Source organism: Pinus tabuliformis, chromosome 8, assembly GCF_031772625.1.
Source record: "Pinus tabuliformis cultivar Carrire ecotype Pingquan chromosome 8, CPIR1, whole genome shotgun sequence".
NCBI lineage: Eukaryota > Viridiplantae > Streptophyta > Pinopsida > Pinales > Pinaceae > Pinus > Pinus tabuliformis.
Window position 1 is genome coordinate 1,644,996,960 of NC_142294.1, and position 27,748 is coordinate 1,645,024,707.

A 27,748-nucleotide genomic window follows, 5' to 3' on the forward strand; every position below is an offset into this window, starting at 1 on the left:
ATAACTTTTCCTCCCTGGATTGTGAATTAGATGATCAGATTCTAAATTCAAACTGATTGTTCCACCATTAATAGATCTATAATGTGTTTGAAAAACTCTAAAATCAATACTTTCAAAAACCCTAGTAACCTTGGACACGAGCTTTAACTACATTTATACATGCCCAAAAAAGTGTTGGATTTAGAGATGTTGTTCAAGTACTAGCAAAGTTATACTTTGAATGCACTTCCGCAATGAATAAAATCCAATTTCATAAACACAACTTGAAAATGCTTGTTTAGCCACCATGCCAATGGATTCCATTTCAAACATCAAGAAACTAAAAATTTAACATATTTTTTTTTTATGGATATCCTTGTTACTATACCTTACTATGCGCCTGAACATCCTGCATTCTTTTGGAGTTACTCTACCTATAAGGAAGTGTTCATCCAATGGAACATGTGGAACCTAAACAGACTTGATGTAGACAAATACAAGCACTTGGTGAAAGGTTTGAAGATTTGTCAGGAAATGGCTAAAAATGGCAGGTACTCCTGCTACTAGTCTCCTATAAGTAAAACCAATTCTAGAAACCCACGCTATCCCTAAGATCGACCTTAGACTAAGAATTATTTCCATTGAAACCTTGTTTTGGAGGTTAAATTCATACTTCTTTGAAGTTCCATAATGCCAAATATACATAATAGCCATGAAGATCAAGGATAGTACCAGAGGGACCCAACCCACTTCTGGAACTTTTATTAGGCATGTAGATATGTAAAGCAATTCAATAGATCCAAAAATGACTATAATGCTTCAGGCTACATAAATACTCTTCTCCCATACAATAATTATCACTAAAACCATCAAGGAGGTTGTTACAAACATGACCATTGTCACAACAAGACCTGTAAATCAAGCAAAATAATCAGTTTAATCACAACACATCTTCATAACAATAAGGAAATGCAAAGAGGACCTGGGGAAATAACATAGGAATGAACAATAATATTTGTATCTCTAAAGCAATGGTGAGTTCCAAGCAGAGACACATGAGAATCCAATTTATTTCTGGAATGTATATTTGGCCATATATCTTCTTTGAGGTGTGCACAACTTTCACTCGTGGAAAACAACTCAAAGCTGAGCATTGATTGATTATTGAAAAGGTCGCTAAGATGACTTCCTGACTTCCCACTATTTCTTCCAAGACAACCACTATGAATACTGGCCAGAATACAACTTATGCATCAAAATTCGTCCTTAACACTCATACCAGTGTCCTAGTTCCAAAGGCTTCAAAATTATTTTTGGAAAAGAAGATTTGGAATTATTTAGGACCCCACTATGGCCAAGTTATTTTCAGAAATCTGCATGTCTCTCTAGTTCAGCAAATAAAATTATTTTTTGCTCTTTGTTATACAAAATACAACTTCCTAGCTTTCCTATATCTTCAAGGCATAATGGACTTATATGTTATCTCGAGAAAAATGTGCTCACCTGGTATCGACATATAGAAGTTGCTTTGTATGTCCTCTTTGTGCTGGGAAAGAAATGTAGCCTTCCCATGTAGGCAAGAATCAAGCAAGAATATACAACTCCTATGAAATTTATCTTCAATTACATACCCAAGTTTAAATTGATTATTTCTTAGTGGATTTTATGTGTGTGTTTTAGTCATGGAACAAATGACATTTTCTCACCTTGATTGACAACTATGAAAGTGTCCCAAATCAACAAACATACCCTCGACACTTGTCAATCATGACTACTATTCTTCAATATGATCACAAGAAATAAATTTTCATATGTAATTTTTCAGTTGTAGTGTCATCCATTTGTTCAATTTCTTTTTATTAGAGCATATCATCATATCAATTCTATTATTTTAGCTTTCATTTCCTCAAAAAAAAAGTTGCAAAGCATTGAATATTTTACATAAATAATCATATCCATTTGAAAATAATCATAGGTTTTACAAAGGAAAATTTTGTAAACTCTCACAACTATTTGCTAAAAAAATTCCTTTAAATTAAATATTTTATAATACATATTGATAGGATGGCCTTTCTCGGGTCCTCTTCTCGTGGGGGATTTCTAGAAAGATGTTAAAAAAAAGGCAAACATGTAATTCGGAGGACTATGCCTCCAAGAGACTCCCTACCATCTACTTTGGTCTTTCGAAGGAAATTAAACATGTAATAGGGTGAGATGGTTCTGAAAACCTTGGGGTTCCACCAAATTATGTCGTAAATACCAATGCTACTGATGTGGAGAAGCCAAGTTATGATGATGGGTGCAAATATAAAACCAACATTCTAAGTGCCTAAGTGGTGAAGTGCAAAGAGTCCCACTAGGATGACACATGCAATGAGCATGATGTACCCTACCAAATATCAAGTCAATAAAACATCACCCTCAAATTCAATAACGGACAATTGAATATTGATAAATTAAATATTGATAGTATTTATAGGGTAGAATTGTGCTCATCAAGATGAGAAACCTTACCCTCTACGACCTAATATGCTAACAAAACTACCCAAAAAAGAAGAAGATAAAAAACCCTAATGGTCTAATATGAACCTAGCCCAAAAATATCCACTTATAAATAAAGAAATTTCATACACAAATGGCCATTGTAGCTCCAAATTTTCAAATAAAATGCATTATTTTTCCATTTTTATATATTTAAATTACTAATTACAAGCCTTTTTTTTCAAAACTATAGTGCAATCATGAAAAATAGAATTCCAACTAGAGATTGTTGGAGTGATCACTCAATCCCCAATCACCAACCAGGTTCCAAATAGCACAACTAGCAGAAGCCAACTATGTTACCTCTGATGCTTTCCAAAGAAGGACTTTATTGCACAACTTAGGCTAGATTCACAAGGTCTAGTAACTTTATATGTGGACAACTATGTATCTAAAGGTTGTTGGTTGGGTAAAAGGCTCAAGCTTTCATGTCTACATAACAATGAATAAAGATAAAATGTCCCACCTACAGAGCACTACAAGATTTGAACCATTGACCAAGGACAGATACAAGAACAAACCATACCTTCATTGTTGTCATTTGTATTCAAGAAGAAAAATATATATTTCCAAAGAGGAACAAGCGTGAATGTCTAGAATATAAATGAGAGAACTCCTAGAATCGCATCGACGTGCTCATGGAGCCTTAGCTTCCCAAAAACATGCTCTTGTATACATACAAAAGTGATGTGCTCAAATTACCATACCTCACCCTAAAGAAGATCTAGTAATCCAAGGACAACATTGTTCTATAGGAAACCTTTTCAACAAGAAAACCAATCCCGAATCCAAAATAAAAAATCACATCCAACATAAGAAATTGTAGCATAGATAGCCCAAACAATTGTGATTTCGTTAAAATGGACCTCATACCAAACCACTGAGGCTCTAAGTTTGTTTCCGCCCTCAAGATTGGTCAAAATTACCTCCATTCCTAGACTCCCAACCTATTCATTTTCTCTCTCGCTCTTGATCCTACCTAAATCGCAACCGACGCATTTTCTCTCCTACTCTCGATCCCGCATGTTTTTTGACAAATTCTTAGCCAATCTACCTAATAAATGATACCTTATAATACATATATTACTATATAACATATAAAAACCTTTGAGCCCCTTATTATATGCTCAATATATTATTTTGTGTTTTCCTTATTTTGTATGCCCCAGTATGAACACACGTGGTATGGTATTTTTTTGTCAGTGAAGCCTAGATGTTGAGGTTACTCATGAAAGTCATTTAATCTATTCATCCTTAGATGTGCAAATAGAAGAACCTTATAACCTAGGTAATTTGTCTATTGAAGATATAAATTCTAACCAAATTAGTAATGTAAATGGATGTCATTTAGGTAGTAATGATCCTGTTACAATTATTAGTGGTAGTTGTCCACACACCATGCATGATCTGATTCAATCTTCAAAATGAAATTCTACTGTCTTTGAAAGTTCTAGGACTCATCAAGGATTCAAGGCACTTCAATTTATGTTGATGGTTATGTCTGGTTCTTGCGACTTTAGTAAGGCCCCCAAACTAAATCAGATTTGGATATCCTCACATAATTATTTCCTTTCCATGGTGTCACTAGATGTAAATTCGTCCTTGAAATTTATGTCATATTCCAGATTTAACTCTTCAAGATTTCAAGATTTTGTCTCTGGTCAGATTGAGCATTTTGTTTCAATTGATCATTCCTCATGTAAATCTCTTATATGAAACTCAATTTTGGAATGTATACCTTTCATGGATGCACAAAGTTGTGAATCTGATCACTCCAAAGATTGTATTTAGCCGAAGGATTCATACCTATCATATTCTTGTGGAAATAATCAACTCCTAATATTTCTCGTGAATATTCTAATGTTAATCATTTTCTTCATGGCACCAAAATTCCTCTCAAGTATAAGTGTATTCTTGAGATATTTTGTGAATAAAATTCCTCTTTTTCACCCATTGCATCTTCACTGGTTTCACATATTCGTTATATTGGAATTCATTTTCAATTCTTTCAATGATTATGATGCCATCTAGTTTGTAGCCAATCACAACTAGATGGTTTGTCACATCCAACATATGAGGAAGATGATTCTTTCATTCAAATCATTTGCAAAGTTGTTCAAAATAATTTATCTTTGTTGATTACTTATTAACAAGAGTCTTGTGTCGTAATTAGTCTATCTAATCATGATAAATGTCATTCAATTTGTCATTTTCCCATGAGCATATCCCATTGAAAAAATTACATTGATTGACCCTTATCATTTGGCATCTCAATATTCAGATACTTGTTAAGTAGTTGAGGCACTTCATCCCTCGTTGATGCTTATGTTAGGATCTCACTATCTTGACAAGCTTCCTGAACATGATTAGATTCATTTTCCCTTACAATATTCTCATCCTGATTCCATGCCATTAATTAAAAAATTATCTTTTGAAGGATTTCAATATTTTCAAGAAGACAATTATGAATTTCACAATCCAATCTATCATTAGTTAGAAGCATCTTACTTATCAAGTTCATTTGCTAAAAGCAAGTTCTAATCTCTCTTGATGTTTTCTAAGGAAGACAATATAAGTGTAGGTATATTCACAAGGAGCCATCAAGGTTTGTTTGATTATGGTTTTCATCGAGAAGGTAAGGTGGTAGGTTGGGTAAAGTCAGGTGATATGACACATCTTTCTTCCTTTAAGAAAGGCCTTCAATGTTTTGTGCAAGATTTTCAAGCTTCTATCTTTTCTATTGCACATTATTATATATCGATTGTAATTTATCTTATCTTTGTGTTTGTAGGTTGGGACTTATTACAGTGGCTTCATTGGAAATATCATTACACTTAGCCCAGACCTTCTAAATGGCTAGGTTAATAGTAGGTTTAGTTGCATTTAGCTTCCTTTGCATTGCATCCACCCTCTATCCTACTCTCCATCGAGTCTCTGCATTTTCTTGTTTTGTTATTGTATATTTTACATGTTGTTTTACAGCCCTCCTCCATTTGTTTTGTTCATTTGGTTTTGTTTCATTGTTTTTTCATGTATTTTCTTTTTTCATTTTGTTTAATAATACCGTACATGAAAGATTCTTTTATTTGGCTCAAAAGACAATTTGGAGAACTTGAAAAGGGAAATTGTGATGACGAACAATTCTTGGCTAATATGTTACCTCTTCTTTATCTTGGTTTTATATATCTTTAAAGTCAATGATGTCTAAACAGAAGGCCTTTGGTCGAATTGTAAAGCCTGTATCTATTATAAGATCATCATTCCTCAACTCAACATTGTAAGTGCAAATTGTTTTCCTTGTTGGTCCAATCGAGCAGATAAAGGTAAAGATCATATCTACTCATAGGATTCCAAAGCTCATCCAAGACCCTTTGGAAGTTGAAGATAAGAAATAAAGTGGATCCTTAATAAATATGAAGCATATATCATATCTACCATCAAGAATGCAAGATGAAGCAACAAGGAAGATAGCTTGGCATTTACACCTCATGAAGTCCATGTCATCATTTTCAAGTTGTAACTTGTACAAGTGTCATCATAATGTTCAATGTGCATCCCTGTGTCATTCCACATCATGTGGAATGTAATGATGTAATTATTAAAGGGAAAAGGACAAAATGCAGGGCATGGAAGTCCAAAGGTCACAAGTGGAATATGAAGAGTCACATAGCCATGTATGGACAAAAGAGTTATATAGAAATCCAAAAGACATATAGAGAATTCCAAAAGCCATTTAGAAGTTCAAGAGTTTCATAGAAGTCCAAAGGTCATAATAAAAGCCCAAGAGTCATGAGGGTAACTCAAGAGTCATGGGGATATGAAATTTCATTCCCCTTGTTATAAAAGAAACCTCATAACTCAAGAAAAAGGTTTTTGGAGGCTTGAAGCTTTGGAGAGATCATCTTGGGTTCTCTACTTGGAAAAGGAGAGAAAATTGTTCTTTGGAGAAGAAGCGACTTAAAGTTCCACTTGGAACTAGTGCCTCATCATTGTAATTGTGTACTTGTATATTTCACCTAATTGAAATTCAATGAGCCAACACATTTTCATGCATGTATCAAAAATGTTTTAGGACTATTCTTGGGATGTTTATGATATATGTTGTGTTCATATGTACTGAAGAAATTGAACTATTTCAGTGGCTTTGGTACTCATCTTGTTGAATGTGTGTTTTATTCGCTTAGATTAATTGTTATGTGAACTATTTTGCTAACGAATCTTTTCATGCTCTCAGGCATCTCTCTTAGGTTAGTACTATTACTTCCTTCCAAAGACTCACTCTAATCTCCCACTCATGAAGGTATCCTTTTACACATTTCAATCAGTGTTTCACAATGTCAACTTACTTGTTTTTTCAAGGTCTATTTATATAACCTCTTATGATATCCATTGAAACCAAGGTGAACCTTTGTGTTATGGTCGCTGAGTCGATAATCTGAAAGGGGATCCTACTCCAAATAGTGTGAGGTCTGATTGGGACTTCACATTGGGGAGACACCCTGTATTTTGGCAGTATCCAACACCGTCAAACCTCTCATTTATAAAAGAAAACTATATAAATTTATTTCTTCATTTTAGTCATAGCTTTTGTCACACGTGCGTTCGGTTGATTTTTGGTATCATCAGATGTGCTCTAAGTCTCAAAAATTTTAGGCAAGCTTAGACACGTGCATTCTCCAATACCCAAAAACCATTTTTGATAAATTTCACCCAGAGACTATTTTATTAAATAATTAATTATTTTTATTGGGTCTCTAAGTCTAAACTTAGGAAATTAAAATAATTAATGGGTATTAATCTAAAATGTGGGTGAAACTTCTAGAATAAGATGGAGATTGAATCTAAATGATATGATCCATTGATTAGAATCTAATCTGGGTCATTGGTTCTCAACTGGAGGATTATAAGAAGGACTTCAATGGGCACTTGGAGAACACATTGAGTAGAGATCAGTAGATCGAATTTCTAAAGCACAACAGTTGTTAGGGAGAGAAATTCGAAGTGATATTTTGTAGTGAGGGGCAAGGATAGTATCCGAAGGGAAATTTTCCTAGTCGGAGAGTACAAGGTAGAGAAGGAAAAAGAAAATCTATAGAGGTTGACACTGGACCACACAGAGCTGACGTAGTGGAAACGCAGAGCCTGAAGAGACATCAAATTCCTATTGAGGAAATCAAGTTTCAGAATCTGGAAGTCGAGGTGTGAGATGGGAAGCTGAGAGCCAAAGTTTCTAGCCAGCAGAGGGTCAGAAGGAGGAGCAGTGCAGTCCCCAGCAGAGGTGACGCAAAGACTTCCTAGGGTTGATGTAGTTTTGTGCAGTGGCTGAAGCAGAAGGGATGCAGATTCCTTGTGACAGGGTGAGATCATCTCACTATTAATTCTTTCCATTTACTCCCTATATCAGATAGACAGTTGGGCATCCAACAAATTGTACTCAGAATTACTATTGCATAATAATAAAATCCTTAGTTGTTACATTGATTTTCCCACACTAGGTTTTTCCGGGGACATTTGTCCAAAAATAATTGTGTAGATGTGTGTGATTATTATTTCTCTCCTATGTTGTATTTAGTTTCCGCATTTTTATTTGTGTAGCATGCAGTATATATATTTCAGTATTTTCCGTAAAAAAATACAAACAACTTGTTCAAGTAATTTAACAAGTAGGAGAAATATTATTAGTTTGTTGTAGTAGGAATCACGCAACCAATTTTTCACATGTTCTAGAATAGAGAATTCTGGGTTCTCTACAATTATGGATTTTATAGAGGATTTTCAGTAAAGCCAACTTATTTAGATGATTTCCATCATTTTATTATGTTCGAACTCTAAGATTTATACTTGGGTTTTTCAATTTACTCCAGCTAAGTCCTTTATTTCATTTTCCTATGTCTTCTTTTGTAAATGGTTGCATATAATGATGGGAAATAACCTTTTTATTTTCAGATGTTCACAGGGTTTGGAGTGACGAACAAATTGGGTTCTTTACAGGAAATGTATACTTCCTTTCCCCTATGTAAATTCTTCAATTTTCCTCTCGTTCTTCTTATTTGAGGGTTTCTAATTCAAATCAGTAGTTGGGTTTGTAGGTATAATTTGTGGCACAAAGAAAAGTTTCCTCACTGGAGTCTTTAAATTATTTTTCAACACTTTGATTCTAGCATCTTTGTGTTATAGGTAAACCTCCTACCAATATTCATCCTCCAGATGCCTAAGCTAAGGCTCAGCAATGTAGAAATTTGATTTTCAAACCCTAACCAGGGTTTTCATAAAAGTTGTTAGATTTACTATATTTACCCTACAAGGTTTGAATTTCCAGATATGATTTAATAATAATAATAATAATCTCAAAGTTGAGATGATGGTATAGGCTTACTTATTTTAATATATGTTCCAAATGGTTTTATATATATATATATATATATGATGTTCCTTTCATTTCACTATGACTGTATATGATCTCTTCCATTGTCTTGTATATATGGTATATAGTATTTTGTCACACTCCCAGTCTCGTATTCTGAAGTGTCGCACTATGTGTTGTCAATTCCACAAGCGTCGCAAAATGATGAAAGTTGTCGCAAACAATGTATTCACCATGAAACATGTTTTTGGTTATCAAAATAATATCCCTGAAGAAAAGAAAGAAAACATCCCTTGGAAGAATTCTGAAGAACTTGCCAAAAACCTTGTTTTGCAAGCTCGACGCCACCTTTATTAGGAAAATCTGTGCTAGTAGTGTTAGTGTCGGTCTTGAGCCCTCCATCAGTGATCAAAAGCTCTTTGCATGTGCATAGGTAGGTGTCTCATCAGTATCAGTTTTGCATCCCGTTAGGCATGCCATAAAACTGATGGAGGAGCTGGTCCTTGTTCCCTTCTTGGCTTTGCTAGATCAGGACATATCATTTAATGAGCTTGTGTTACACTTGTTTTATTTTTGTCTTGAAGTCCCAAGTCTTAGGTCTAGGGTTTTGGTAAAAAATCACTGCAAGGTCATGAGTCAGAGGTCTAATAGTCCCCGGAAAGCCGGAAGGAGGTATGTAAATATGTTCCATTGATATTTTTCATCAGGTACAGCTCATTTATACCTTGGATTTAAAAACCCTGTTTTTAAACCCAAGGTCATGTGAAATTTGCAAAAAATAAGGAAAATTTTCAAAATTCTTCAAAATGCCGGCAATAACCCTGGTCTCCTCGCCAGAGTCCATCAGATGGTCAACCTGCAAAAAGAACGGAGTTAAAGCACTCAAAAGATCAAATTCAGGACAAAGTGAACTCAAAACAGTGTTAAAAGTGAATGTCAAAACAAAAACATTAGAAAGTGGGTTTGGTAAGTTAATTTTTTCAAATTGGGCCTATAAAGAGTAAATTTCCCTCTAAACAGCCTCATTATGCATTTGAGAGCTTGCAAAAACGAGTGAGAGGTCAAAAGAGGCGATTTGCAGAAAGTTGGAGTCATTCTCAGGGGCGCGACCACTCAGGCTCAGTGCGCGACCAGTTGGGTAGGGCGCAACCACTCAGCGACCCCTCTGCAGTGTATTTTTCTAAAGGGCGCGACCACTCAGGCAGGGCGCGACCACTCAGAGCAGGGGCGCGACCACTCAAGCTGTCTTCTACAGAACCACTCCAAATCGACTAAATCGCCCTCTTGCTTGCTCAACTGATTGAGGTAGGGTCTTCTAGTGCGTTTGAATGCTTGAAACATGAAATGATGGGCTTGCATATATATGTTTATCACCAAGAAATGTAAGGAGAAATGGATTTGGGTGATTGCTTGTTCATGTAGGCATTATGCTAGGGTTGATGTTTTTTCAAGGCTTTAAATCCCTATTTATTCCCTCCTTGTTTCCTATTAAATTCACAAATGTCATAATATGTTTATATCTTATCTCATTTGCAATAAATACTAAATCTCTCATCCCAAAATTCCTAAAACCCTATCCCTCCCCCAAATCCCTTTACAAAACCCTAATGCCCTTTCATGTATTCTACCCAAACCCTAATACCCTCCACACGGCAAGGAAAATAAATGAACAACAGCAAGGATAAAAAATGTTATGTAAAAAGAGAAAAGAGCAATAATATGGCAAAATGACCAAATAAAAAAAAGATGTTGCTGTGCATAGTCATTGGAAAATAGAAGACACATTGCTGTTGCATATCCATAGCAAAAACAAGAAAAATGCAGCTGTGTATATGTATAAAATGGACATATTGCTATAAATATTGTTTGCAAAAGAATATTGTTGTGTCTCCCCAAAACTAAGCCCTGTTTTCCTCTCTACCCCTTCCCTAAAATCCTGTTCAATTAAGATCCCTTTTCCCTTATGACAAGATGTAAAAGAAGCCTTGTTTCCCTATGACTAAATGTACATAAAATCCTTTGAAAAACACTGTTTACCTTATGATGTACATTGAAAAAACAAAAAACTCAAAGGAGCAAGCTATCTATGCTGTCCTATACTCCTGTTGCAAATGCATGTCCTTTCCCTTGATGACTATCATACGTATTTTCCCTAATAAAGTATTTCTTTGCAAATGATTTCCTAATGATGGAAGATGAGATGATATGTTTGACATTTTGTGAATTATCCCTTAAAAATCCCTGTTTTTACATATTTTCCCATTCCTTATTAAAAATCCCTCCCCTAACATTTCCCTTATGATTTTTTCCCCTTGAAATCAGCATACTTCTCAGCATTTTTGCAGGCAAGGGCAGCAGTTTACTCTATCTATTTGCTTCACTTTGCTCAAAAGCACCATGTCAACCACTGAAACCTATGAGCAAGGTGATGACCGGTCTTCTTCCACAGAGATCGAGGTACAGCAGAGGCCTCGTAAGGGTGGCAAAGGTGGTCATCATAGGAGAGAGGAACCCACCTCTTTGGCAGAATTGCAGGCCTGTCCTATGGCAGTGAATTGTTTCCGTTATATGTCATGTTTTTAGTTCTGTGAGAGGCTTGCCCAGATTCAGCACCACAGGGAGTTGGCCCGCTTATTTGTTTTGCACCTTCATGATGGGCAGGTCACTCTTGCAGGGGTGAATTTTGTACTATCTCCGGAGGTGATTTCAGAGGCTACCGGGATACCAAATGTGGGTGAGGTGTGGCCCAAGCGCAAAATGCTGGATTATGTTTATTTTGAGCCATATGTCAGGCCAGCATTCATGAGTCACTTGTCAGGGGTCTTTCCCTTCAGATTCCTCCGGGGGAAGTATGCTCCGATCATGCGGCTTATCATGCATTACTTCACATGCGAGGGAAGATTTTCACAGGTCTTCTCTTGTCACATTCGCCTGTTGATGCACTTTACCCGAGTGAGGATGATGAACATCCCGGTTTTCTTCTTCCAGGACATTCAGAGGATGGTGTCCGTGTTTCAGAGGCAGTCCCCAGCTCAGCAGCATAGGAGTTTGTGCCATCATGGTCTCATCCAGCTCATTGTTTCCCATCAGTTGAGTCAGCAGGGCATTCCATGGGCAGACTTCATTTCTCATGAGTTCTTTACAGTGCCACCACAGCCACACCCAGAGCCAGAGGTCATTTATGAGGAGGGAGGTCCATCTCACTAGCCCGAGATCATTGTTCCGAGACAGGTTGCTTCCTCACCTCAGGTCACCTACCAGAGAGGTCACAGGACCTTGTTTGCAGCAGCTCGACGAGTACTTTCCCCACAGCAGGTGGAAGGGGTCTCGCCATCATCATCTACAGGTCAGCGAGTGTTATCTCCACATCAAGTGGAAGGGGCCTCGCATTCTTCATCAGCAGAGGAAGTACGGGAGGGCAAGCAGCCCATGGTTGAGGACGAGAGAGTTGGCGATACACATCATGATTTCATTGACCTTGATGCTCGCTCCCTCACTTCAGATTTGCATGAGATCATCCGACAGAGAGAGGCGGAAAACTGCTTGTTACAGCAAAAGCTCGACATGGCCCAATGGACAATAAACTGTCTTGAGCAGCGCAACAAGCAACTTGAGGATGAGAAAGAGTTGGATGAGCTGTGGAGGATTCGAAGTGACCGAGTCATCAACCGTAGGAGGCCTAGTGACTTGCTGCCCAAGGAGAGGGAATCCATGCTTATCCGTGTGAATGCACACTTGGAGAGACTGTTGGAGAAAGCCAACCAAGACAAGAGGCTGCTACGGAACATGAAAAATCATTATTGGGCGAGAATGCATGTTTGCAAAGCAAAGATGAAGATACTCCAAAGGAAGTTGTCCGAGGCCCGCAGGAGGAAGAAGAAGACCAACCCGCTCTGTATCTTGGCTGAGGCCTCTCTCACTCACCATGATACTCATTAGCCTCTTCCTAGCAGCAAACCCAAGAAATTTTGAGAGTTTTGAGACATTTTTGGCATTTTTGAGAATTTTACAGGTTTTGGCCATTTGAGTGGTCTCACCCCGCGCGCGACCAGTCATGGGGAAAGCTCAGAACGGGGAAAACTCTACATTTTTGGAATTTTCATGCAAAAATACACTTGCCTATGGATGGGTTTCAGATTTTATGAAGATTTGGGATTCCAAAAGCTCAAAATACATGCAAATTTTGACTTTCTGCCCCTTTTTTGAGTTGCAGAAAGCTGCCTTGGGAGAAATGACGTTTGAGGGGTCAAATCAACTCCAAATTCAGAAATTCCAGTGGGGTTGGAAAGTAGACTCACATACCTTTCCAATGAGCTATCTTGCACCTGATTTTGGCACCGGGAAGGCCCTCAAACAGAGCTGTCAATGCGCACGACCAGTCAAAGTGAGGGGCACGACCACTCAGGGAAATTTCACTGTTTTGACCAGTTCGGCCAGCGAAACACTGTTTTTACTTTGGTTGACTTTTGAGGCATGTAAATGATGGATTTTTGTGTAATTTTCATAGCACTTGGACACATTTACTCTCCTTTGACACTTCTAGAAGTTTCTTTGATGTAAATAGTGAATATTTAATGCATGGATAGATTACCTAAGTTTTAGAGGCAAGTTGTTTTGACTGCCTATTATCTAGTGCTCAGTTTAGAATTAGTTGAAACAGCTCCTAGGAAGCTGAGCTCGACCCCTAGAGGTGGGGAAAGGAGTTAGATCATCTATATTATGCCTTCTCTTGCTCATTTTCATGGTTGGACTCTTGAGGGAGAAGCTCCTATTGTATATTTTACTTGTATCTCTGCAATTTGAGGAAAGGGAAGACCAGGGTTTTGCAGACATCATTGGGATTCTTGTGGACTATTGTGTTGATGGTGTGTTCTCTTATTGTAATTGTAAGTGTGTTTATGTGTTCCATCTCTTTCTTTACTGCAGCTTATTAAACAAATGAAGTGATAAAGTTTGAATTCATGCTTGCCATGCTCAGCTTTCAAATTTGTTTAATGTTTATGTTTTCCACTGTCTAGAGAGGATTCAAAGTCATTGTTTGCCCTCTTTAGCTTCTCTTTTTTCTTCTTTGATCATCCATCTCAGCTAAAGGCATCAGCACAAACTCCTACCTTGCCCCAAAGACCCACCTGCAAAAACTGAGCTCAATCCCCGCACCCTGAATCGCACTCCCTCCAATTGCCACCAAAAACACCAAAAACTTTAAATCAACCCCCCTTATCAGTTTACTAGCCTAATATCAGTGTTCCTAATTGGGTCAGCTCATCCTATTGAAAGATCTACCGAGTTTGACCAGAGAGAGCCTTCTCATACCCCGTAGGGCTAGCTACGAGGTGAAATGGTTTGATGTTGCCTTGAAGGTTTACCTTCCTCAGCCTAGGGTGAAATCTCAAGCGCTAACAGGTAGGGTCTTCAGTGTGACTTTAGTGGTCAAAATATGTGCTGAAAATGCTACTTTTATCAGGTAAATCTGCGTTGGTCCTCTTCAAGTAGTTTTTCCCAAAATGGAGGAGAAGCTTCTCTTACTAGAAAACTCGAGAACGATGACGTGGTTTCAAGTAGATGAAGATTGGAATAAGACCTCCCATTCCTAGCCCTAGATCCTCTTTCCATGGATCTCTCCCTTGAGATTTGGAACTCCTCCTCTTTTCATGGATCCTTAACTCCCTCTCCTTCCCTATAAATGAATTTCCCACCTTCCACTAAGGGTTGGTTGCCATCCTACTGTTGAACTATGCCCAATTGTTGCCCATTTTTCTAAGGAGAAAGTAGTTCTTGAAGGTTAAGGCTAGGACTTGTAAACTCATCTAAATGAGGCTTCCAATGTCAAGGATTAAGTGGTTGTAATTCTCCCTTTACCATATATTAATAATACATTATTTGTTTTATTTTCATAAATGTGTCAATTATTATTCATTTAGTGTAATACTCCTTGATCTGTTACATGGTTTATATTGGAATGAATTTTTCTATGTATGTGTTTTTTGTCTCCACTTGATATTCCTTGTAGGTATTCATCCATAACAATGAAGAGGAGATTGAGCTTGGAAACAAAAGAATCAAGGATGACACCAATGGATGTTAGCATCAGAGTGAGGTATGTCATCTATCCTCCTTTGTGTTTTCTAGTATAAACAGGAAAGCTTACATATAGTTTCCTTATGTAGTTGCTATATCCTCCCATATGACTAGAGATAACGTTTATGTCCATAGAAAGGATTTCCTACACAAAAAAATGGTCCCCTCCTCTCAACCAGTCCCCAAATACTTTGGAAGATTTTGATGGCAGAGGTTTTCGACCGTATGGTATTCTCAACTCTTTACCCATTTAGTTAGAAGGAACAACTATCAATATGGAAGTAGAGTTTGTTGACACAAATCTTAATTATGACCTTCTACTTGGCCGTAGCTGGACTCGAACAATGTTTTGTGTGGTTTCTACTCTTTTTCATGTACTTCGCTTTCCCCACCAAGGGAAAATTATCACAATAGACTAGTTGGCCTTATTTTCCTTTGACTCTTCAACTAGTAATGTACCTTATGTTCGGAAACCCATCATTCCTTATGAAAATTTTGAAGCAGGTCTTTTCAAATACTCTTCCTTAATGGGAACTTTTTCCCTTCCTCCTCCCATCAATGTTGCCTCAGTTAATATGATCTCGTCTAGTAACGACCCTTGGATCATCCCTAGCCCTGATCAGATTGATAATTTTGGTGACACCATGCCGCTTAGCCCCATTGAACAAGCTTACCAAGTTGTCCTTTTGGCTTTCATGGCTACATCTGAAACCAATGACCGATTGAGTATGGTCCTAGACTCGTATTCGCAAACTCCTTGGCTTGGTTCTTCAAATTTTGAAGATCCTTTGAATGAGACTTTCCTTACTGAAAAAAGCATCGTTGAAGTCATGTCTCTTGAAGAAACCCCTTGGAATGATATTCATCATTGTTCCTCTTTTCTTCCTAGCCTTGGTGTGATTCCTACTTGTCTAGATACTTTAGTTTCCCCTGCAACGACTACTCCCTTTTAAACACCCATCTTAGTTCACGAGGTGTTGTCTGAAGGAAATTTGGGAAACATCTCGACAACCATGCCCATCGACATCTATGTGAAACCAGGGATAGTCAAAAACATTCACATAGGGGCCTCTTGTTCTCCTGATGAGGATCTATACGGCCCTATTTAAATAATTTCCCGATGTCTTCACCTGAACCTATGAAGAAATTTTAGGCATCGATCCAAGCATTGTGGTGCATGAGATCCCAACCTACCTAGATGCAAAACCTATTCGACAATGTCTTTGTATGGTGCACCCAAGGAAGGCAGCTGCCATTAAAGGTGAAGTTGAAAAACTTCTCAAAGTTGGCTTTATTTACCCCATACCACTGACAGATTGGGTTTCCAATATCATTCCAGTGACTAAAAAGCAGGGAACCATATGTGTCTGTGTTGATTATAGAGATATTAATCGATCTTGTCCTAAGGATAATTACCCTACTCCCTTTATTGACCATATTATCGACGAATGTGTTGGGAGTGAAATATTTTCCTTTATGGATGGATTTTTTTGGATATAACCAAATTAATATCCTTCCTGCTGATCAACATAAGACTGCCTTTATCTGTCCTTGGGGAACTTTTTCCTATAAAAAACTTCCTTTTGGCCTTAAAAATGTTGGTGCAACCTTCCAAAGGGCCATGTCTTATGCTTTCCACGATATCAAAAATATCATTCAACTGTATCTTGATTATTTACCCACACACTCGTCTAAATGTCAAGACCATTCGGCTCACCTCCGGGAGATTTTTCTTCACTACCAACACTATAATATTTGGTTAAATCCTCATAAATTTGTCTTTTGCATTGGATCTAGTCATCTCTTAGGATTCGTGGTGTCTAAATAAGGCATCTGAATTGATCCTCTTAAGGTGGAGGCCATTTTCAATCTACCACCTCCATCTTCTTTACACCAACTTCAAAGTTTGCAAGGGAAGGAAAACTTTCTTCATCGCTTCATCCCAAAATATGTTCGGCTTGTCAAGGGTTTTACTCGCCTATTAAAGAAAGGGTCCCATTCATTTGCGATGAAATTGCCCATAAATTTTTTGATGCTTTAAAGACCACACTCATTAGTGCACCTTTATTGCATCCTCCTAATTACCATCATGATTATTTCCTATATTTGACCATCACTGACAATACCATTGCTATGGTGTTGCTTCAATAAGATGACGACAGAAATGAACATGTGATATACTATCTGAGCCATAATCTCTTTGATGTTGAGATTTGGTATGCCCATGTAGAGAAGTTGGCATTGGCAGCAGTTCATGTTGTCCAATGTTTTCGCCACTACATCCTCTTACACAAAACTATAGTGATATATGATTGTAACCCCATGAATTATATTTTGTCTCGTCAGTTTCTTGGGGGAAAATACTCCAAATGGATTGTCATCCTGCAAGAGTTTGACTTAGAGTTCACTAAAGCTAAGTCAAAGAAATCACTAGTTTTTGCTAAACTGATTTGTGATCTTTGTTGGGTTGTGTTATATTCTTTCCACGACTAGCCCACGTATTTAATCGGGGGGTTAGAGGGCGGGCAGAGCCTCCCTTCGATGTGCCAATTTTGTAGCGGGGGGGGTCACAGGGGGTTTGAGGTGTACCCATAACCCAACTTTATGGGGTCTAGGGCAGCGCCCTGGAAAATTTTGGTTTTGGACCCTATGTTAGGTTGGCTAGACCCACCTATGGTTTTGTGCATGATTTTCGCACATGTTTTTTGGACGTGATGGTTTTCGATCCATGGTATTGGATGCTTCGGCATGTATAAATATGTATTATAACATTGAAAGGAACAAAATGAAAAATCAAGCTAGTAGTCCCGGTTTTGGGATCCAGGGGAAAATATATGTGTATACGTGTTTTATGTGTTATGCTCTCTCATTATTTATTTTCTGTGTTTTAGAATTCGTATGCAGGTAATTTATGCATGGGGTTAAAACCTACATTTCGTATCAGAGCTATTTTGGCTTCAAGTGGACGCCTTTGTTGCTGAGGGGTTTCGCTCGGGCCTGTGGTAGACCCTGTTCAGTGGGAGATCTGCGAGATCGATTCTGGTGGTGAAAGAAGATGGCAAGCAATGGAAAGATAGAGATCGAGAAATTTAATGGTCGGAGTTTTGAGTTGTGGAAACTCAAGATGGAGGATCTATTGGTGGATAAAGATCAGTGGATCATGGTAGATTCGGGTACTAAACCAACGAGAGTGTCCGATGAAGAATGGAAGAAGTTGGATCGGAAGGCAAAGAGCAAAATACGATTGTGTGTCTCAAATTTGGTATTGCTGCATGTATCAGGGGAAGCCACGGCAAAGGCTTTGTGGGACAAGTTAAGGACTTTGTACCAATCTAAGTCTTTGGTGAATAAACTGTTCCTGCGGAAAAAGCTGTATAACTGTTATGAAACCAGCTCAAGAAAAGATAGAAAAGATAGATCAATGCCTTAGAATTCAGCCTCTTTGAGGGGGCAACCTCCTTTACATTACATAAATGAACAATTCTTGGTTGATACAAATGACAAAACCTCCTTTCTATATATAGGAGTCTAAGGAGTCACAATATAATCCAGCCAACCTAACAATAATAATATAAAGCCACAAAAATAACAATAGAGGGATTCTATGGGGCACAGAAATAACAATATGGGGATAATAGGGGCACGACAATATAAATAAGGGGTATAACTACAATAGTAATGGGGTAATCACTAGTATTATAGGGACCCAACATGCCCCTCTCCTTCAAAAAAGTGTTGTCCTCAACGCTTGAGTAGTTCTGGATACTTCTGCATAAAATTCTCATCCTCCCATGTGGAATCTTCAGCGGATAAGTTCTTCCAGTTGATAAGATACTCTGAAATTGATCGATTTCGTAGCTGTCGAGTTCTTGTTTCTGTGACTGCTTCCGGTTCCAATATAATTTTTCCTTCCTCATCAAGTTCTGGCAATATTGTTTGAATTGGGAGCTTGTCACCTATAACCTTCTTTAAACATGAAACATGGAAAACTGGGTGCAATCGAGAAGCTGCAGGAAGCTCCAATTTGTATGCCATAGTACCAATCTTTTGCAACACCTTGTACGGACCATAATACTTTGGTGATAATTTATTATCCTTCTTAGCTTGCTTTAGGGACATTTGCTTATATGGTTGTAGCCGTAGGAATACCCAATCACCTACATCAAAACTTCTTTCATTGCGATGTTGATCTGCCTGTTGTTTCATTCTATTTTGTGCCAACACGAGGTTATCCTTTAAGAGTTGGAGGACTTGTTGTTGATGTTCGATGTGATGTTCCACTACTTGAACCTTAGAATTTTCTCTTAAATATGATGTGATGGATGGTGGTTGATACCCATAAAGTGCCATAAATGGGGTCATTTTTGTTGCTGTATGGAAGGAAGTGTTATACCACCATTCAGCCAGAGGCAACCATTTGACCCATTGTGTCTGTTTATCAGATACAAAGCAACGAAGATATCCTTCCAAACATTTGTTTACTATCTCAGTTTTCCCATCAGATTGAGGATGATAAGATGAGCTATGAGCTAACTGAGTACCAAGACAAGAAAATAATTCTGTCCAAAAATTTCCAGTGAAAATGGGATCTCTGTCACTTACAATAATCTTTGGGTTTCCATGTAGCTTTTGAACTGTTTCCATAAATGCAGTAGAAACTGTACTGGCTTTAAATGGATGTGATAATGCACAAAAGTGTGCATACTTGGTAAGTCTGTCAACTACCACCATGATGACACTCTTTCCCTCAGACTTGGGTAAACCTGTGATAAAATCCATTGAAACCTCCTCCCAACGTTGGCTTGGAATGGATAAAGGTTGTAATAGACCCGATGTCTTAATTGTTTCAACTTTATTTTGCTGGCAAACCAAACATTCCGCCACAAACTTTTGAATATCTGATTTAAGGCCATCCCAAAAAAATTCCTTCTTAACCCTGTGGTAAGTTTTTAAAAATCCTGAGTGCCCTCCTAAGGGAGAAGTGTGCAATTCCATAAGAATCTTAACTGGGAATTCTTACAGAGGTATAAGTGATCTTTGTACCATAACGAATCATTTTTCCAGCTAAATGTATCAGAAGTACTGGAATCTTGTTGTAGCTTTCGAATAAGTGCCCACACTTCTTCGTCATTCTTCCATTCCTCCCTTGCTTCGTTTATCCAATCTGGTTGGATAATAGAAATGGCACACAACAATGCTTCCACATCCTCATCCTTTCTTGAGAGTGCATCTGCCACCACATTTTGCTTCCCTTTTTTGTAGATGATTTCAAAGTCATAACCCAACATCTTTGTGACCCACTTTTGTTGCTCTTCAGAGGATAATCTTTGTTCTAAAAAGTATTTAAGGCTATCATGATCCGTTTTTACCTTGAAGTGTCTTCCCATTAGGTAGGGTCGCCATTTCTTAAGTGCATGGAGTATTGCCAACATTTCCTTCTCATAAATAGCTTTGCTTAAAAACTTTCCCTTGATTGGACGACTTTCAAAAGCAATGGGTCTTTCATCTTGCATTAGAACAACACCAATTCCATTTCCTGAAGCATCACATTCCACAATAAAGGTTTTTGTGAAGTCCGGCGTAGCTAAGACCGGTGCTTGGCACATTGCCTCTTTAAGATGTTCAAAGGCCTTTGTTGCTTCCGGAGTCCATGAAAATGAATCTTTCTTCAATAATGTTGTTAGAGGTGCTGCTATTCTCCCATAATTCTTAACAAACTTGCGATAATACCCTGTCAACCCAAGAAATCCTCGCAGATGCTTTATGGATGTGGGGATTTTCCATTCCTTAATGGCTTTAATTTTGCTAGGGTCTACCTTAACTCCTTCATGAGATACAATATGACCCAAATATTCCACCTCCTGGACTCCAAAGAAACATTTGGATCTTTTTGCATATAATTGTTTCTCCTCCAATAGTTGTAGCACCCTGTCAACATGTTCAACATGATCCTTCCAAGACTTGCTGTAGATTAGTATATCATCAAAAAATACTAACACAAATTTTCTAAGGAATGGTTTGAAAATTGAATTCATCAAACCTTGAAATGTTGAAGGTGCATTGGTAAGGCCAAAAGGCATGACCAAAAATTCATAATGACCCTCATGAGTTCTAAATGCCATTTTCAGAATGTCTTCAATCTTCATTCTGATTTGATGATATCCCGAACGAAGATCCAACTTGGTGAAGTAAATTGATCCATGCAATTCATCCAGTAATTCATCAATAACAGGAATGGGAAACTTATCTTTAATAGTGAGCTTGTTGAGCTCCCTATAATCCGGACACATGCGCCATGATCCATCCTTCTTGTGCACCAATACTACTGGAGCTGAGAAAGAACTTTGACTTGGTTGAATTATACCAGCCTCTAGCATTTCTGCAACCATACGTTCAATTTCACTTTTTTGGGCATAGGGATATCTGTACGGCCTGATGTTTGGAGGAACACTTCCTGGAATCAGATGAATAGCATGATCATGATCACGCATAGGTGGGAGACCTTTGGGAGTCTCAAATACCTTGGAATGATTGTCCAGGACATTTTGGAGATCTGGAGAAATAGATGATTCCAATGTGGAAACATCTAGCGAACATAATTGTGCAATTACACCTCTTTGCTCCTTTTTAAGAAGCTTAGTCATGCCATTAGAGCTGATTATCTTTCCTGGTTTCCCTGCAATACCCCTTAATTCAACTTCCTTTCCTTCCATAGAAAATTTGATGAAAATTTCTTGAAAATTAAAAGCTATTGTACCCAAGGATTGTAGCCATTGGACTCCTAGTACAACATCAGCACCTCCCATTGGAATGGAAAGCATTGGGCTAGTCAATACATATTCTCCCATGGATAGCTTGATATTATGGCACTTTCCAGAGCAATTTATTGTTCCTCCATTTGCAATCATCACTTGACACTCTGGTGCTGGATATAGGAAGCAATTCAATTCTTTTGCTACCCTACAATGAATAAAATTGTGGGTGCTTCCTGAATCAATCAACACTATTACCTTTTTCTTCTTGATTTGTCCTTCTATCTTGATGGTTTGAGGAGTGGTAATTCCCGCCAATGCATTACAAGATATGGTCAGATTTATTTGTTCTTCATCTAGGCTTTGTTCCTGGAGTATATCTTCTTCTTTTGACCTTTCTTGCTCCTTTTCTTCTTCCTCTTCACAATCTATGTAGAATAATTTCTTCTCAGCACACTTATGACCTTTAGTGTATTTCTATCACAACTGTAACAAAGCCCTTTTGCTCTTTTTTCTTCCAATTGTTGTGGTGTCAACCTTATAGGTTGTGGAAGACTAGGGGCAAAACACTTCCGTCTTTATAGTTGTGAGTGGTATGCTTCCTGGTTGCCATAATTTTGCTTTCCATTTTTCTTGCTAACCTGAATGCCTTCTCTAATGAATCAGGTTCCCAAAGGCGAACATCATGTTGGATATTATCCTTTAAAGACCCTATGAACACATCAATCCTATGCTCCTTGGAATATCTTTTACCCTTATGTTCAATTTTTGGAACTCCTCAATGTGCTCCATTACTGAACCCTTTTGTTTGAGACTTATCAATTGGCTAAAAAAAGTGTTGCTTTTTGTATCTTCATAATGTGCTATCAATTCTTCCGTAAAAATTTCCCAAGTGATAAATTGTTTACGAGAGCAAAGCCATTGATACCATAAAAACTGATTTGGTTCCAAATATACAGTTGCCATATGTACCTTTTGTGCGTTTTGCACATTATTGAGATCGAAGAATTGCTCCATCTGTAATATCCATGTGGCGGGATCCTTGCCATCAAACTTCCTCATATTGATTTTTGGAATATGGTGATTCTTTGATCCAACATTAGCGTCTATGGAATCATGATTAACATTTCTTTTGTTCTCATCATGAGTTTCCTTTACTACCTTTTCACCATTAGTGACCCTTTCTTGTAGCAACTTCTTCAATTCTTCCATGTCTGTCTTCAAATCTATCTTCAAATCTGCCATCGAATCCTCCATCTTAGCTTCCATGCCCTTTATCTTAGATTCCACGCCATTTATCTTAGATTCCACGCCACTTATCTTAGCTTCTGTTAGCTTTTGTGAGCGTGACATTTGTTGCACTTGTTCTTGTAATTTTGATATATCATGTAGCATTTCTTCCTCTTCTTCATGAGTCATGCTAGAGCTTTCAGGTTCCTTACTAGGTGTTTTCATTTTCTTTCCTCGTGGCATCAGTTACCGATAATAATGCTTTACTATGCCCTTTGAATTCCGTTAAACCAAGCTTAGACAAAAAATTAAAAAAAACTACACACCTTTTTTCACTTTATAGAAGCCTGATATTGAATCTGATGTATCTCTGTAATTTCGGATCTTCCAGTTCTGAAATTGCTACCTGTAATAGCCTTCTGCGTCCTCTTTCCAATGCCACAAGTCTGAGCCAAATTGGATTCTCCAAGGAAGATTTATGTGAAATCTCCCACAGTGACTTGCTTTTAGACTGGTTCAGTAGAGCGAACTTGTATGACGTGCCATGAGTCACTGTTTCAACCTTTGAATCTGAAACACACACACAAGAAACTACAGTCCATCCTCTTTCTGTACCTTCTTACGAAATTTCAATCCGATCCCCAGAGAGAAAGTTATGACGATTTTCCCTAGGTCACCTGTTTTGAATGTAATTCAGGAGTCTGCAAAAAGACCAACTTCCTCAGATCATATCTCCGCAAATATCGTGCGAAAAGCTCTGAAATTTGGACCCAAGGTTCTGCGTGATTTCTTCCCAAATGGGTTTTTTTTGCGACTTTTGAAACGTCACAGAAAAAAAATTTACAATGGAAATTCCACGATGACCTGTTTGGAGCAGCGAAACCCTAGAATCCAAAGCTCTGATACCAAATGTTATGAAACCAGCTCAAGAAAAGATAGAAAAGATAGATCAACGCCTTAGAATTCAGCCTCTTTGAGGGGGCAACCTCCTTTACATTACATAAATGAACAATTCTTGGATCATACAAATGACAAAACCTCCTTTCTATATATAGGAGTCTAAGGAGTCACAATATAATCCAGCCGACCTAACAATAATAATATAAAGCCACAAAAATAACAATAGAGGGATTCTATGGGGCACAGAAATAACAATATGGGGATAATAGGGGCACGACAATATAAATAAGGGGTATAACTACAATAGTAATGGGGTAATCACTAGTATTATAGGGACCCAACAATAACCTGAGGATGAAATATGGAGACTTGGTGACAAAGCATATGAATGCATTTAATGTTGTGGTAAGTCAGTTAGCATCTATTGATATTAAAATTTTAGATGAAGATAAGTGCATCAGTTTTTTGTGTTCTCTACCAGATTCATAGGATAGTCTGATCATTGCAATAGGTAGCAATGCAACTGCCTTGCAGTTTGATGAAATAGTCTTAGCCTTGCTGATGGAGGAGATGAGACGGAAAAATGTGGAGAGCCAGAATGGTGATGCCTTGTCTGTATGAGGACGGTCCCAGAACAGAAACAAAAATAAGTCATCGAGTGGGAGATCTAAATCTAGAGGGAGATCTAAATCTCCAGGGAAACCTGTAAATGTGGTGTGCTGGAAATGCGGAAAGGAATGGCACTACAAAAGGGACTGTAAATCTAAAGCTCCTGATAAAGGAAAGGGATCTGATGATGCTCCTTCTGCAGAGGCAAAAGCCACCTCAAATGAAAGTCGAGATGTGTACTTGGCTTCTTCAAGTACACATGTAGATCATGAGGCATGGTTGATTGACTCAGGTGCATCCTTTCACTTCACTCCCCATAGAGAGTGGTTCTGCGAGTATGAGAAATACGATGGTGGTGATGTCTTCTTAGGAGATGATAGGAATGCTAAAATCGTTGGTCGCGGAAAGGTAAAGTTGAAGTTACAAGGTGGAAGGGTTAGAACACTTCCGGGTGTTCTGCATATTCTTGCATTGGCCAGAAATCTGATTTCTGTAAGCAAGATGGATGATGTAGGTGTAAAAATAGTGTTCGAGAAGGATACATGCAAAATGGCTCGGGGAGCACTGGTATTGATGCGGGAAGTTTGAATAGGAACTCTGTACAAGCTGTAAGGTAGCACTATTATTGATGGGTGCAACAGTTCTATGGTTCCTGAAAGTGGAGCAGAAGATCTAGTGGTCTCTGGAGAGAAGACCATGTTGTGGCATCAAAGGCTTGGACATATTGGAGAGAAGGGCCTTCGAATACTTCATGGTAAAGGTATGGTAGAAGGTATGAGTAATAGCTCTCTGGATTTTGATTTCTGTGAAAAATTTTTATATGGGAAGCAGAATCGGGTGAGTTTCCTCTTTGGTGGTAAGTGTTGAGTTGTGTTATATTCTTTCCACGTAGTTAATAGGGGGTTTGAGGGGTACCCGTAACCCCACTTTATGGGGTCCGGGGTAGCGCCTTGGAAAATTTTGATTTTGGACCCTATGTTAGGTTGGGCGGACCCACTTATGGTTTTGTGCATAATTTTTGCACATGTTTTTTGGATGCGATGGTTTTTTGGTCCATGGTATTGGACCCAATGGTTTTTGGTCCATGGTATTGGATGCGATGGTTTTCGATCCATGGTATTGGATGCTCGGCCTGTATAAATATTAATTATAACATTGAAAGGAACATAATGAAAAAATCAAGCTAGTAGTCCTAGTTTTGGGATCCAGTGGGAAAATCTCTGTGTATATGTGTTTTATGTGTTATGCTCTTGCATTGTTTATTTTTTTGTGTTTTAGAATTCGTATGCAGGTAATTTCTGTATGGGGTTAAAACCTACATTTGGTATCAGAGTTGTTTTTGGCTTCAAGGGGACGCCTTTGTGCTGAGGGGTTTCGCTTGGGCCTGTGGTAGACCCTGTTCAGTGGGAGATTTGTGAGATCGATTCTAGTGGTGAAAGAAGATGGCGAGTGGTGGAAAGATAGAGATCGAGAAATTTAATGGTCAGAGTTTTGAGTTGTGGAAACTCAAGATCGAGGATCTATTGGTGGATAAAGATCAGTGGATCGCGGTAGATCTAGGTACTAAACCAACGGGAGTGACCGATGAAGAATGGAAGAAGTTGTATCGGAAGGCAAAGAACACAATACGATTGTGTGTCTCAGATTCAGTATTACTAAATGTATCAGGGGAAGCTACGGCAAAGGCTTTGTGGGACAAGTTAGGGACTTTGTACCAATCTAAGTCTCTAGTGAATAAATTGTTCCTACATAAAAATCTGTATAACCTGAGGATGAAAGATGGAGACTCAGTGACAGAGCATCTGAATGCGTTTAATACTGTGGTAAGTCAATTAGCATCTTTTGAAATTAAAATTCCAGATGAAGATAAGTTCGTCAATTTATTGTGTTCTCTACTAGATTCATGGGATAGTCTGGTTATTGCAATAGGTAGCAATGCAACTGCCTTTCATTTGGATGAAATAGTCTCATCCTTGCTGACGGAGGAGATGAGACAGAAAAATATGGAGAGCCAGAATGGTGATGCCTTGTCTGTACGAGGACGATCCCAGAACAAAAACAAAAATAAATCATCGAGTGGGAGATCTAAATCTAGAGGGAGATCTAAATCTCCAGGAAAACCTGTAAAGGTGGTGTGCTGGAAATGTGGAAAGGAAGGGCACTTCAAAAGGGACTGTAAATCTAAATCTCCTGATAAAGGAAAGGGATCTGATGATGCTAATTCTACAAAGGCGAAAACCACCTCAGATGAAGGTGGGGATATGTACTTGGCTTCTTCAAGTACACATGTAGATCATGAGGCATGGTTGATTGACTGAGGTCCATCCTTTCGCTTCACTCCCCATAGAGAGTGGTTCTGCGAGTATGAGAAATATGATGGTGGTGATGTCTTATTTGGGGATGACAGGAAGGCTAGAATCATTGGTCGTGGAAAAGTAAAGTTGATGGTGCAAGGTGGAAGGGTTAGAACACTTCCGGGTGTTCTACATATTCCTCCATTGGCCAGAAATCTGATTTATGTAAGCAAGATGGATGATGCAGGTGTAAAAACAGTGTTCGAGAAGGATACCTGCAAGATGGTTCGGGGAGCACTGGTATTGATGCGGGGAGTTCGGACTGGAACTCTGTACAAGCTGCAAGGTAGCACTATTGTTGATGGGTGCAAAAGTTATGTGGTTCCTGAAAGTGGAGCAGAAAATCTAGTCATCTTTGGAGAGAGGACCATGCTATGGCATCAAAGGCTTGGACATATTGGAGAAAATGGCCTTCGAATACTTCATGGTAAAGGTATGGTAGAAGGTATGAGTAATAGCTCTCTGTATTTTGATTTCTGTGAAAATTGTGTATATGGGAAGCAGAATCGGGTGAGTTTCCCCTGTGGAAGTAAGAGGGCGAAACAGATATTAGAGCTTGTGCACAGTGATGTGTTTGGACCTGTGAAGGTTCCATCACTAGGTAATTCTGTGTACTAGGTATCATTTATAGATGACTTCTCAAGGAATACATGGATATATTTCCTTAAGAAGAAATCTGAAGTCTTTGACAGGTTTAAAGAATTCAAGGCTTTGGTGGAAAACCAGATAGAGAAAAAGATAAAGGTGCTAAGGATAGATAATGGTGGAGAGTTTTGCGATAAGGAATTTGAAGAATTCTGTAAGAAGTGTGGTATAGCACGGCAAAAGACTACTCCATATACACCTCAGCAAAATGGAGTTGCAGAAAGAATGAATAAGACATTGATGGAAAGGGCAAGAAGCATGCTTAGTGGTGTCGGGTTAGGACAAGAATTTTGGGC

The 27,748-nt window shown here is 38.3% G+C and overlaps 1 pseudogene; it reads right to left on the reverse strand.

Annotated features, from left to right (window-relative positions):
* Window positions 1-327: 327 nt before the first annotated feature.
* LOC149242477 (potassium transporter 1-like) overlaps window positions 328-27,748 on the reverse strand; it is a 46,253-nt pseudogene continuing 18,832 nt past the window's right edge.